This window comes from Tenrec ecaudatus, chromosome 16, assembly GCF_050624435.1.
Source record: "Tenrec ecaudatus isolate mTenEca1 chromosome 16, mTenEca1.hap1, whole genome shotgun sequence".
NCBI classification, from domain to species: Eukaryota; Metazoa; Chordata; class Mammalia; order Afrosoricida; family Tenrecidae; genus Tenrec; species Tenrec ecaudatus.
The window spans coordinates 77601449-77616843 of record NC_134545.1 but is presented as its reverse complement, the minus strand read 5'-3'; the positions used below and the strand labels follow the sequence as shown (position 1 = coordinate 77616843).

At 39.5% G+C, this 15395-nt stretch overlaps 1 protein-coding gene across 2 annotated transcripts in view; it reads right to left on the bottom strand.

Moving 5' to 3' along the window:
• Window positions 1-15395, bottom strand: part of MARCHF5 (membrane associated ring-CH-type finger 5) — a 64809-nt gene that overhangs the window by 17084 nt on the left and 32330 nt on the right. The gene's annotated exons all lie outside the window — the stretch shown is intronic.

Sequence of the window (15395 nt, the reverse complement as noted above, 5' to 3'; positions counted from 1 at the left end):
ACAAGTGTTTCAGCACAAAGTGGGCTTCCAAAAAATGACTTGTTATATATTTTCCACAATCCAAGATAGTTTTATGAAGTTGGATGGCCTCGTGCTTTATAAATAACTGTTATAAATTCGATGGCAAGTCAGATTTAAAGAGAATTTCTGCTATTATCATGAATAATCATACAATATATTCAGAATTTTGTCTTTATTCCATTAGAGATTCAAGTACAACTACTTCCTATAAAAGAAATAGTCCTCTTTGTTCATCTTTTGATCAAAACAGCTACTGCAGAGTCAACGAAGCCCTGGTGGCACATTGGGGTACACACTGGGCTGCTAACTAGAAGGTTGGTTCAAACGTACTAGCTGCTCCATGGGAGAAAGATGAGGCTGTCTGTTCCCATAAAGATTTACCGTCTCAGAAATCCTACATGGGGTCTCTGTGAGTCAGAACAGATTAGGCAGGGGAGTTGGCTTGGACTAACTGTTGAGTAGAAGGGCCATTTTCGTTTACTCTTCCTGAATGATTCTGGGGAACAATTAGATTCTCTAGCACTTGGTAAGAATATCAGTTATCGGACTTTACTTACTGATTCTTGATGCAGTGTGGAAAGGTAGCCCAAGCTATTTTGTATAGTTACACAAAGTAAATTTATCTTAGTTTGACTTGCAATATGCTGCATTTTAGTTGAGTTTATTCTCTAACGAACTTGTTTTTATGATCATGATGCCAGTTTTTATGGCATTACAATAGCTGTATACAAGCTTTTGCAAAGGATAAGAAACCTCTGGATTTAGTAATTGTATTTGTTGAATAACTTCTACATACAAACTGTTACTGGAGACATTTTCTTAGACTGTAAAGACTTATTACCTACCTTCTGGGTGTTTACAATCTAGAGAAGAATCCTATACACAAAAGCAGTTTGTTTTCATTGTATACAAAAATTAATATAGCAAACATAATAAAGGTGTAAGAACAAGGTATCCATCTCTTGGGCTCCTGTTCCAGAGTTCCCCTGGTTGCTAGGCACTACATAAAGAAAGATCACATTGTGAAGTAGAAAGACCCATAGGAAAGATGTCAAAGGACCTATGATTTAAATGTAGAATGTTTAATTATAAGTGACAACTCTAACTTACATATCATTAAAACTAGGAAAAAAAGTACAGTAAGCTTAGTTCAGTCCTTACCATCTCTTTATCGTCTAATAACAACAGGCAGAACTTTCCTGAGTGCTTACATGATACGAGATGCTGTGCTAGAGTCATGGTATGTATCGCTACTTAATCTCATAATATGGAGTTTCATTTTCAAAACACATCAATTTGCTAGAGTACATGTACAACTCAGAAGGTATGAAGTCAAAGAACCCTCAAATGCTGTCACTAGAAGACCATAGGTAAACTACATCTCAGCACCTTAACTCTGAGATTCTTTCAATTCTTTAATCAGAAAATTGAAGCCACAGTAGAACATCTGCAGACTGTCTCCAGTACAGGGGCCCACCTGCCAACATTGCATCTAGCTAAAGTCTATCCCTTCAGTCACACACGATTTCATCCCTTCAAGACCACAGCTCCAGCAATTCTCCCTACTCTCTTAAATTATGTCCCTCCTATGTTTACTGGATCATTTTAAAACACACATGCTTTCATTCCTCTTTTAAAAAATCAAAGCACAAGAAAGCCAACCTCTGACTTATACTCTTCCCTAGCTCCTTTTCATTGCTGGCTTGGTTCTAGCCCACCACAATAAAGTGCACATCACGATAAGGCAATTGATACATTCTTTTTGTTTCCTAGTGATTTAATAGTTAGCAATTAATATGTAGTATAGAGTGTACAACAGTTTTATGAAAATCTTTGAAATACTGCGAGAATTACTACCAAAATGTGAGAGACACAAGGGAGCACATGACATTGAAAAATGGCCCTGATATTCAAGACAGGGTTGCTACAAGTTTTTAATTACTCAAAATAAAACAACAAAACACAGCACTGGGAAAGCACAATAAAATGAGGTATGCCTGTACTCGTCTTTTTCCTCTCTCCTTCAATTCTTTAACTCATTCAAGATAATTAGCAAAGTTCCACATAATTAAATCTGGTGCTCTAAGCACAGTCTTCCTCTATGTGGACTATGAGCAACATCTGATACAGGGGACGACCCCTTCTTTACGTTGTATGCAGATCTATTCATTTGACTTCCAAGATACTACCATATTTTTGTTTATCTCAGCAATCACTGTTTTTCCAGTTTCTTTTATTCTTTCATTATCTTCTTGACCTCAACCCAAAGGGTCAACTTTTACCTCACACAACAACTTTGATTGCTGTATTTTTCTTTTCTTCAAATCATTTATCACATACAACTCGATGCCATCTAGTTGATTCCAACTCATATTAATCCTGTTTCCACCTAATAGAAGAGCAACTGAGAAACTATGGCCTGGAGCCAATCCAGTTAGCTGCTATTGTAAGTAAAGTATTATTTAAACAAAGTCACATGCAAAGCCTAAAATACTTATCTGGTCCTTTATAGAAAAAGTTTGCTCATTTTTTCACTACAACATAAGCTCCAAAGCAATGACCTATTTGTTTTGTTCATTGATGTACCCAAAATGCAATGACTCAAATATTTGTTGAATAGAATGCTCTATTAAGGTATTTATTTATAACTATTAGATGGCAATTAAAAATTCTGTACAAGCTATAAGACTATTTTCTACCCATTCTGAACTAGAATTTATTAGGAAAGAAACTATCCTACATGCTTTCACTGTGTCATCACTTTCCTTCTTTCCAGCAAGGTATTTATATTTACCAGCTACTCTGCAGGAGAAAGATAGGGCTTTCTGTTCTAGTAAAGATTTATAGCATTGGAAATCCAAAGGGCTAGTTCTATTCTATAAGGTGGCCCTGAATAAGAATTAACTTGATGATGGTGGTTATAGCCTAACATCCATCAATAGCATCACAATATCAATCCAGTAGCACTACATTTTACACAATGCTGGGAACTGAAGTTTTAAAACAAAAACTGAAAACCCAATAATAGAGAGCAATTTGTTGTGTGCTATCTAGTCAAGTCCTAGTCATAGTGAACTCATGTTTTGAATGGGGTTTGACCTATATCCAGCTTAAATGCCAACTTACTATATAAACTAAAACATCAGGCCCTCTTTTCATATTGCTTATTTTCTCAGTGGCTATGTCTATCTTCAAGGCAGATGGATATCATACTGTAGTAAAATCATTACTCCTATTTGTTTATGGGCAACAGAGAGTCCTGTTGGCATAATGGGTTAGATGTTCAGATGCTAACTACAAGGTCAGCAGTTCAAACCCACCAGCTGCTACATGAGGCTGTCTCACCCCATAAGGCTTTAGCATCTCAGGAACCCTAGGGAGCAGTTCTACTCTGTACTAAGGGGTCCCTTATGAGACTGCATAAACTGGATGGCAATGAGTTATCTATAGACAGAGTGAAGTGATAGAACTTGTAAAAAATAACTGAGCTTTTAGATGAGTATGTAATTCCTAAAAAGGAACCTATGATCACGTTTATTTGCCACGAACATGGAAAGTTTAGAGATGTCTGAATTTCCTTTCCTAGGAAGATTTCAGAAGTTTCTAACACAATGAACTCAATAATTTTCTTGGATCATTATGTGGAAAAGAGTAATCAACCAACAAAACACCTCTACCTCTATTTGCAAACTTATATATCCCATGAATCATATGCAAAAAGATGAGCAAATTAAACGAAGTACCCAACTAGTCTTAAAGCTATAAATTCAGTTTCTCTTTGGCAAAATTCTGTATAGGTTTTTGTCTTTAATTTCCTTTGGCTAAACTTCTCAAGGTTTTCCACACAGACTAGTCCAGATTAGCTAAAATACTTGAAGGATAAGTGCCTCATGATAAATATAACACTAAAATAATAAACTGCAAAGGCATTTCACGAGCTATTAACTAGGCAAACTATATTACTATTTGAGGAATCACTAAAATAATTTGGATGAGTCTCTAAACTTCATTCTATTCAGACATTTGTTATGTATTACAATTTCATGACTTTGGGTCATAATCTTAATAGCAACAGTCAATCAATTCTTCTTATAGTCAGGTAACAGCACACACCTGGACATAGTGAGGAAGGTAAGACCCATGCTCTTGAAAGCCTCAACTTTAATGGAGAGGAAAAATATTAATAAATACAAATTAAATACACAAAAATACAAGATGTGTTCACATAGAAAAATGTATTGTTGAATTTTAATGCCTTAGCTATGTTTCCAATAGCACCGTATTTACACAATGCTGGAAATTGAAGAAGTTTAAAAATAATTGAAAATCCAATAATAGAGAACAATTTGTTGTTCTTGTGTGCTAGCTAGTCAAGTCCTAGTGAATTCACGTTTGGAAAAGGGTTTCGACCTATATCCAGCTTAAATGCCAACTTACTCTATAAACTAAAATATCAAGTCCTTTTTCATATTCAGAATGGCCAATTCTTGAAGTCATCAAGAGACCAATATAATTCAAATCTCTCCTTGTCTCCAAGTCTTGTTTTGCACTCTTTTTGGAGTGTCTGTCACTATCCTGTAAGTATGTATGAAAATCCAATTTCCCAATAAAAACTACCCTAACTTGATCCAAAAATCAAACCCACTGCCGCTGAGTTGATTCTGACTCATAGCAACTATTTTTTAGGGTTTCTGAGGCTGCAAATCTTTGTGGAAGCTGATGATCTCATCTTTCTCTCGTGGAGTGGCTCATAGTTCTGAACCGTTGACTTTGTGGCTAGCAGTCCAATTCTTACCAAACAGTACCTCCAAGGCTCTTTCCTGATAGAGGCTGACTAATTCTTCTACCCATTTTACCTAAGCAACCATGTCCCATGAGTCTCCCTTTACACACTACCCCACAAAATGCACTTACCCCTTTGCTTGTGCATAATGTTAGTACTTTATGTTCTTGTTCAATGTTTGCTCAGTTGTCTCAATAATCCTTATGTCTGTCCAAGTCAGCATCATCTTAGATTGCAAACTCCCAGGGGACAGGGGCCATTTCTGTTTAACTCGTTTTGTACAGTGCCTAGGATAGAACCATGTACAGATAGGTGCTTAAAAAATGATTTTTGATGATGACTGACATCACTTGCAGGGACCCTGTAGGCCACAGCTATCTCAGCACATGGTACTTAGCAGTATGTCAGTGCACATTAGGCCTGTTCCACAGAGCATTTGAATGTTATAGCCGAGGGTCGAGCTGCAGCACTCTGTGCCAGGTATTTGGTTCAATATGTTGTTAAAGTATAAACATACTTTTAATATATAAAATATGGTGCTAAATCAACAATTTTGGATTTTATTGAAAACATGACAAAACTGAAACAATCACCTCAATTGAGAGTTAAGCATGTGAAGCCCTGATGGGGCAATAAAAAGTTTTAACTCTCTAACTTTCATCACTCTTGTAAACACTACACTTTGTAGGTTAGGTCTAATAGTCTCAAACATGCTTACATAGTTTTATTCTGGACTTATCAGATATAGGTTGAGATTTTACTCTTTTTATTCAAGAATACACATCCTGAAAATTCAGGCTGTAAGCAAATTTACTTAATAACAAAAAATAAATTAGACATTAGATTGTAAACAGCAAAGACATGGATATGTTTGAAGATAATTTTTTAGCTAACCAAACTAATAGTTGATAAAGACAGTAACAAAACACACACACACACACACAAACACACACATCACCTCAGGAATAAAATAACCCAGAGGCAAAGTAGATCCAGGTACCATTACTAGAAATATGAAGGTAAGTCAAAAAGTGCTATTGGGGGGGGGGGGGGATCTAAGTCAGACATGCATAGGTTTATTTCAAACAAAACATAAGTAAATATGTCTGTGATTGGTGAATGGCTGCAGACAAGTTATCTCAGTAATATATTTACTGTATATACTCGAGTATAAACCGACCTGAATAACAGCTTAAGCACCAAATTTTACCACAAAAACTGCAATTAAAATGTGCTTGAAAATCTTGGCTTATAAACGAGTATATATGGTATTTTCATCTCACTAGGTTGCCCTAAAAGAAAAAAAAAAAGGGGGGGGGGGGAGGAAATCCAATAAAAAAGGAACTTCATGGGTGTTAACAAATCCAAGGACAAGGGAACAACAAGTGATACAAATTTGATGGCAAGGAGGGTGTAGGAGGCCTAGTAGGGCTTGATCAAGGGCAATGTAAATGAGAAGAATTACTGAAACCCAAATGAAGGCTGAACATGATATGCCTTATCTGTACAATAAAGGCCAAAACATACAGCAGATGCAGAAAAACTGCTTGACAAAAATTCGACACTCAACCAACTAAGAGAGAACATTTTCATCCTGATTAAGTTTAACTATGAAAAAACATCTATTGACTTCCAGGAAGATGGCGATGGAGTAAAACATAGCAGAAGGACTCCGCAGAAATAATCCCAGGAGAGTTACTAAGAGGGAAATTCAATACTGGTAGATCGCAGGAGGAGCATCATAAAGATAAGCAGGCACAGATCCACAAGGTTTCGAGGAGCTGGGGCTTTTGGCTTACCACAGTGGAGGCCGGCTAGGGCTTGACCTTAGCCCTGCCACTGTCTCCAATGGAGCTTACTCTCAACACAGCCACAGCTTGCCTCCGCCTGCCTCGGGGCAGGGATTAAACTCCTGCAGTCCCACAGGCAGGGATTGTTACTTTTCTTTCCCTGTCTTCTCTCTATCCCCCCCACCCCCCAGTCTCAGCGAGCTTAAAAAATCTTTTTCTTTCTCCTCTTTGTCTCTTTCCTGTTCTCTCAAACTCCACTGCTGACCTCCAGACCACTCCCCTTAGCCTAGGGCATTTATACCTGCCCCCCACCCAGTTAGGTGAGCTCCACCCTGGCTGCTAGCTGAGGCTAGGGAAAGCTCAGCCAACCTCCACCAGGGGATACTCCGCCCAACTTCTTACCAGGTAATTCCTGCCTGTGGGGCTGGGGGAGATACTGTTTTTCCTCCGTGGGCCCACATGACAGAGGGAACTTCCTCCCACCTACCTGAGTGGCCTCACACAACCTAAGGCAGCTCGGCCAACACTTGTCAACATTCCAAGGTACTGCAGAAACCTCTGTCCAACCTCTGCAGTGATCTACCTGGCCAAGGCAATTCCACACACCATTCATGGTGTTCTATACCAAAGCAGGCAACCCACCAGCCTTCCGGGGCACTCTCCTGAGATGGAAGCCACAGGAGCATAAATTGGTAGGCCAAGTCATAGTGAAATTAGCTGTAGGCAGTTTGACTCCCTGGAAAATGGCACCAGGCTCCTCTAAAACAACACAACACAGCCATCAGCTCCAACGACCTCAAGGAAAAAACAGGAGAAAAAAAGGCCATGACAGAAGATGTCCTGAACATAACGACAGGCATAGAGAGCAGACACTGAGCTGCCACAGAAAGCAATTTTCAGAATGCTGCTTGGAGTCATACAGGATACAAGGGAAACAATATAGAAATGATAGAAGATAAATTCATACACCAAAGGGAAATACAAGAGCTTAGGGTAAAGATGGGAGGAAATAACAAAAACCGGTCACAGACACAGGGACCTCGAGAATCAACTGGAGGAAGCAGAGAACTGCACCAGTGACTTAACTGCACCAGTGACTTAACCAGAGGACACCCAATCAGACTTTAACAAATGCAAACAAAAATTTAATAAGATCATCAGAGAAGCTAAAGAAAACCTAAGAGCTATGTCTGATGCTATGTAGAACAACATTAAAATTATTGAATTACCAGAGGAAGACACAACAAAGAAGTCATCTGCAACAATAGTAAGAGAATTCTTGGAAGAAAACATCTCCAGCTTAATGAATGAAAACCAGGACATCATTCAGGAGGCTGTAAGAACATCAGTTAGACTGAATCCCAAGAAGTTGTCACCAGGGCACATAATAGTTAAACTACTCAACTTTGAGGAATAGAAGAAAATCATTAGAGCAGGTAGGGAAAAGCAAGCAATCACATATAAAGGTTCCCAAATAAGAATATGCTCAGACCTATCAGCAGAAACTATGAAGAAGAGAGAGTAATATATACCAAAAATAGAAGGAAAACAACGCAACCCCAAGAATATTCTACCTAGCCAAATTATTGATCAAGATAGAGTCTTTCCAGATAAGGAAAAAACTAAAGAATACATTAGAAGAAATCCAACCCTACAAAAGATCCTTGCCCACCCAGAATGGGCAGAACAACACACACCAAACAAAAATAAGAAACTGCCACATAGAACAACCTCAACCAGAGGGCAACAAAGAGAAAACAGACCCCAAGATAGCATTGGCATAAGGATGAAAAGATGTCAAGAATGACACACACATGTACAACAGACTAATAGAAAGGAAAGTAGGAATACATCCAACACAAAAGATATAAGACAACATCACAGAGTCCTCAGATGGAGATAATAACCCTGAATATCAATGGCCTGAACTCAGGCATTAAAAGACTGAGGCTAGCAGACTGGTTCAGAAAACACAACCCATCAATCTGCTGTCTATAGGAGACACAGCTCAATGTTACAGAAAAAAATAGGCTGAGAATTAAAAGCTGGAGAAAGGCATATCAAGCAAACAGCAATTCAAAAAAAGCAGGGGTTGCAATCCTAATCTTGGATAAAATTGACCTCAAAGTGCAAACCATAAAGAGACAAGGAGGGACATTACATAATGCTCAAGGGAATGGTAGGCAAATAACCACTTAAATTGTAAACATATAGTCCCCGAATGAGACCCACTGAGTACGTCAACTAAACACTCCAAAAGATGAAATAAGAAATCACAGCTTCAACAATTATAGTGGCTGACTTCAATACACCGCTCTCTGAGAAAAACAGATCACAGGGAAAGAAACTCAACAAGGAGGGTAGAGATCTAAAAACTACAATTAGACAATTTGACCTGATAGATATTTCCAGAGTTTTCATCTAAATACAAAAAAAAAAAATCACATTCTTTTCAAGTCTGCATGGCACATATTCGAAGATAGACCACATGCTGGGGCATAAGGCAAATCTACATAAATTTAAGCACATTGATATACAGATCTCTCTCTCTGACCACTGTGCCATAAGGCTGGAAATCAAAAGGAAGAAGAAAACAAGAGCAAAAAATTGGAAGATGAATAACTCTATTGCAAAAGGAGTCCTTACTGGTACAGATCAGAGATGAAATTAGGAAATTTCTAGAAACCAACGAAATGAGAACACGATGTACTAAAACTTATGGGACACAGCAAAAACAGTTATCAGAGGAAGTTTCATAGCAATACATGTACACCTGAAAAAGGAAGAGAGACTCATGACTGATATGCTGGCACAAAATTTACAAGTAGAGTAGAGTCAGCAGGACAATCCCACTAATAGCAAAAGAAAAGAAATAGTAAACATCAGGGCGGATATTCAGGAGAGGGAAAATGATGGAAAAAACGCTGCTAAAACTTGTTCTTTGAAAGGATAAAAAGAATCGACAGACCGCTGGCAAACCTAACCAAAGAAAGGAGGGAACAAATTTCAATAGCACGAATGAGGGATGAAAGAGGGGACATTACAACAGACCCTAATGAAATCAAAAGGATAATTTACACAGTACTACAAAGGATTGTACTCCAATGAATTCAACAACTTGGAAGACATGGACAAATTCTTGGAAAAACAATCCCTCCCTAGACTATCCCCAAAGGATGTCAAGAATCTCAACAGACCCATAGCAATAGAAGAAATAGACAAGGTTATCAAAGGATTACCAACAACAACAAAAAATCCCCTGGACAACATGGCCCAGGAGAATTCTACCAAGCATTTAATGAAGAACTAACACCAATCCTACACAAACTCTTCCAGAACATAGAAAAAGACGGCAAACTCCTAAACTCCTTTCATGAAGCTATTATAACCCTGATACCAAAACCAGGCAAGGATCCCACAAGAATCGAGAACTACAGACCAATATCCCTAAATGAACATTGATGCAAAAATCCTTAACAAAATACTGGCCAATAGAATATAAAAGTATATACAACAAATAATTCACCATGACTAAGTGGGATTCATACAAGGGATGCAGGGATGGTTCAACATATGAAAGACCATTAGTATCATTGCCACATTGACATGAAAAACTATAAGAACCACATGATAATATCGATAGATGCAGAAAAAGCATCCAACAACATCCAAAACCAATTCCTGGTTAAGACACTTGGAAAGATAGGAATGGAAGGAAAATTCCTCAAGAGAATTACAAGCCATATATGAAAAACCAACAGCCAACGTGGTAGTCAATGGAGAAAAGATGAACACAATCCCATTGAAAAAGGGGACCAGACAAGGATGCCCCTTTGTCTCCACTCTTATTTAATATAGTACTGGAGGTTTTAGCTAACCGCATAAGGCAAAGAAAAGACATCAAAAGTATTTGGGGAAGGAAGAGGTGAAACTATCATTATTTGCAGATGATATGATTTTATATATGGAAAATCCCAAAAGCTCCACAAGGGTAGTACTGGAGGCAATAGAGGAGTTTGGCAGAGTGGCAGGATACAAGATCAGTAAACAAAAGTCTATCGGACTGCTATACACATTGGATAAGACCACAGAAGAAGAGATAAAAAAGGTGGGACTCTTCACAACAGTCAAACACAAATTGAAATATCTAGGGATATACCTGACTAAAAGAACAAAAGATCTATATGAGGAAAACTACAGAACACTATTACGAGAAATCAAGAGTGACCTCAACAAATGGAAGAATATCTCATGCTTGTGGATTGGAAGGCTCAATACAGTAAAGATATCAGTTCTGCCTAAGGCACTATATGTTTAATACAATCCCGATACAATTACCCACATCATTCTTCAAAGACATGGAAAAACTGATTACCAACTTCATATGGAGAGGGAAGAAGCCCAGAATTAGCAGAGAACTCCTCAAGGACATAGTGGGAGGGCTTGCTTTACCTGACTTTAGCACATATTATACAGCTACAGTTGTCAAAAACACATGGTATTGGTACAATGACAGACACTCAGACCAATGGAAAAGAACTGAAAACCCAGAAATAAAATCAGCAGCACACAGACAACTAATCTTTGAAAAGGGCCCAAAAAAATATCCAATGGGAAGCAGATGCCCTCTTTAACAAGTGGCGCTGGAAAAATGGATATCTACTTGCAGAGAAATGAAGCAAGACCCTTATCTCACTCCAAGTACAAGAATAAACTCAAGGTGGATCACATACCTTGAAGTTAAACCTCAAACTATTAGGACTATCAGTGAGGGAATTGGGACCAACTTGAGAACTTTGGCAGAGGGAACACATAGACCATCAGAAATAGGGAAGGGCACAAACACAGAGGAGGCACAAATTGACAAATGGGATGTACACAGGATAAAGCACCTGTGTACATTGCAAGAATTCACCAAGAGAGTAATAAGAGAGTCCATGGACTGGGAAAACATCTTTAACAATGACACATCAGACAAAGGCCTTATTATTAAAATCTACAATACTCTGATAGCTTCCAAAAAGAAAAAAAAAATTTCCCACTGAGGTGGGCATTCCAAATCGCCAATAAACATGAGTAAATGTTCCCGTCATTAGCCATAAAGAGACATGCAAATTAAAACAATAATGAGCTACCACCTAACACCCTCAAAGTTAGCCCAATTCAAAAAATCAGAAAGCAACAAGTGTTGCTTTGGAGGGGAGACAGGAACTCTAATCCACTGCTGGTGGACCTGTAAGTATGTACAGCCACTATGGAATTGGATCTGATGATAAACAGATGGAAACTGAGTTACCATACGACCCAGAAATCCACCTACTGGACATATACCCAGAAGAGGCAAGAAACAAACCATGGCAAGACATCTGTGCTCCAATGTTCATTGTAGCAAAGTTCACAATCACAAGAAGTTGGAAACCCAAATTTCCATCAACTGACGAGTGGATTGAAAAACTGTGGTACACACATACAGTGGAGTACTACACATTGCTAAAAAGCAGTGATGAACGTATGAAACACATTGTTGCAAGGGAAGATCTGGAGGAAATCATTCTAAGTAAACCAAGCACAAAAGGACAAGTACAACATGAGTTTGCTGAGGCAAGCTTTAAAAAAAAAAAATGCAAAAGGGGAATAGAGAAAAACTACTGTATACAAACATTCTTGGGGTGAGAACCAGGTAGCATAGCAGGAGCCAGACCAAACCCAGGGATACATATGGTAGCCAACTAAAAAGGAGGGGGGGAAAGGAAAAAAAAAAGAAATTGGTTGCGGGGGCAACGAGCACTAACCCACCCAAGGGGAGGGTATTGTTTATATCTCCCCAGGGAAAGAGGGATCAGACTTCAACCCAGTGCTCCAAGATATGAATGGAACAGGCAGGCATGGAGTAGGGAACCAGTGGAGAGGTCTGAGGGATCGGCCTCAATCCCAACTATGTAGACACTTGCCCCTCCCCCCAGAAGAAATTTAGGGGACAGCACTGAATCTGCAGCTGCAGGAGAGGGACATGTCTGATCAGAGCACAAGGGAGCAAATGAAGGAGGAGGAAGAGAGAGTGGAGCACATCCTGGCCCACCAAGCCTTGACAACGATAATCCTGCTCAGAGCAGCAAATCCACAGAGAGGACCCTATGGCTGGCCCCACTATGAGCCACGACATCCCTCACTGACCCATAGCCCTACAGGGGAGACACAGTGTGGGATTTCCACTAGATCTGGTTCTACCACAGCGAGACAAAACACTAAGAGCATGCAACAGAACAGCAAGGGGAACAGAAAAGGGAATTCCCCAAGGAATACCAAAAATAGACTTTGGGACCAGGCTTGGCTTCCCAACAGGCTCAACTGGAAAACACACCTAAAGGCCAAACAAACAATCCTTCAACGAACTAAAAGGTTTTCTTTCTTATTGTTCTGTTTTATATTGGCTTATTGTTTTATTGTTGCTTGGTTTTGCTCTGTCTTGTTTTTGTGCATGTTATCATCTTCCCAAGTCTGTCTAAATAAGGTAAGCTGGATGAACAATCTGGAGGAGAAAAAAATGGGACTGACAGTTCTGGGAGGACATGGGAGAGGGGGAGGTTGGGGGAAAGGTAGTGGTGGTAACAAACCCAGGGACAAGGGAACAACAAGTGAGTGATCCAAATCGGTGGTGAGGAGGGTGTAGGGGACCTGGTAGGGTGTGATCAAGGGTAAAGTAACCAAGAGGAATTACTGAAACCCAAATGAAGACTAAGCATGATAGTGGGACAAGAGGAAAGTCAAAGGAAATAGAGGAAAGAGCTAGGAGGCAAAGGGCATTTATAGAGGTCTAAATAAAGGCATGTACATATGTAAATATATTTATATGAGGATGTGGAAAGAGATCTATGTGCATATATTTATAGGTTTAGTATTAAGGCAGTAGATAGACATTGGGCCTCCACTCAAGTACTCCCTCAAGGTAAGAATATTTTGTTCTATTAAACTGGTATTCCATGATGCTCACCTTCCCGACACAATCACTAAAGACGAAGCAGGTGAATAAGCAAATGTGGTGAAGAAAGATGATGGTGCCTGGCTATCAAAATATAAAGCATCTGGGGTCTTAAAGGCTTGAAGGTAAACAAGTGGCCATCTCGCTCAGAAACAACAAAGCCCACGTAAAAGAAGCACACCAGCTTGTGCGATTACGAGATATCTAAGGGATGGGGTATCAGGCATCATCAGAACAAAAAATCATATCATTGTGAATGAGGGAGAGTGCAGAGTTGAGGACCCAAAGCTCATCTATATGCAATTGGACATCCCTTACAGAAGGGTCACGGGGAGATGAGCCAGTCAGGGTGCAGTGTAATAACGATGAAATATTGAACTTTCCTCTAGTTCCTAAATGTTCCCCCCCACCAACTATCATGATCCCAATTCTACTCACAAATCTGGCTAGACCAGAGGATGTACACTGGTACATATAGGAACTGGAAACATAGGGAATCCAGGACGGATGATCCCTTTAGGACCAGTGATGTGAGTGGTGATACTGGGAGGGTGGGTTGGAAATGGGGAATGGATTACAAGGATCTATATATAACCTCCTTACTGGGGGATGGACAACAGAAAAGTGGGTGAAGGAAGACTTCGGACAGGGCAAGATATGACAAAATAATAATTTATAAATTATCAAGGGTTTATGAGGAAGGGGGAAGCAGGGAAGGATAGGAAAAATGAGCTGATGCCAGGGGCTTAAGTGGAGAACAAATGTTTTGAGAATGATCAGGGAAATGAATATACAAATGTGCTTTACACACAACTGATGTATGTATGGATTGTGATGAGACTTGTATGAGCCCTTAATAAAACGATTTTAAAAAAGTAAAACATTCATAAGACCAGATTTTTTTTGTTCCCACCCCTTCAGTCTAGACTTAATGATAAAATATTGTTTTCCAAGTGGAGGGCAAATATTTTTAAGATGATGAGGGCAACGAATATACAAATGTGCTTGAAGATAAACAGGCAGCCTTGTAGCTGAGAAACAACGAAGCCCACATGGAAGAAGCATACGAGCTTATTTTGACACGGTCGCTGAAGACAAAGCAGGTGCATAAGCAAATGTGGTCAAGAAAGCTAACGGTGCGCGGCTATCAAAAGATAGAGTCTGGGGTCCTACAGGCTTTAAGATAAATAAGCGGCCATCTAACTGAGAAACAACAAAGCCTACATGGAAGAAGGATACCAGTCTGTGTGATCATGGTGTCGAAGGGATCAGGTATCAGGCATCTAAGACAAAAAAAAAAAAAATCATAGCATTGTGAATGAGGGGGAGTGCAGAATAGGGACCCAGGGCCCATCTGTGGGCAATTGGACATCTCCCTACAGAAGTGTTGGGGGAGATGAGCCAGTCAGGGTGCAGTGCAGCAATGATGAAACATACAATTTTCCTCTAGTTTTTGAATGCTTCCTCCCTTCCACTATCATGATCCCAATTCTACCTTACAAATCCAGCTGGACAGGAGAATGTACACTGGTACTGATAGGAACTGGAAACACAGGGAATAGAGGATAGATGAACCCCTTAGGACAAGTGGTGAGAGTGGTGATACTGGGAGGGTGGAGAGAAGGTGAGGGAGAATGGGGGAACAGATTACAGGGATCCACATATAACCTCCTCCCTGGGGGATGGACAGCGGAGAAGTTGGTGAAGGGAGACGTCAGATGGTGTAAGATATAACAAAATAATAATTTATAAATTATCACGGGTTCATCAGGGAAGGGGGGGTAGGGAGAGAGGGGAAAAATGAGCTGATACCAAGGGCTCA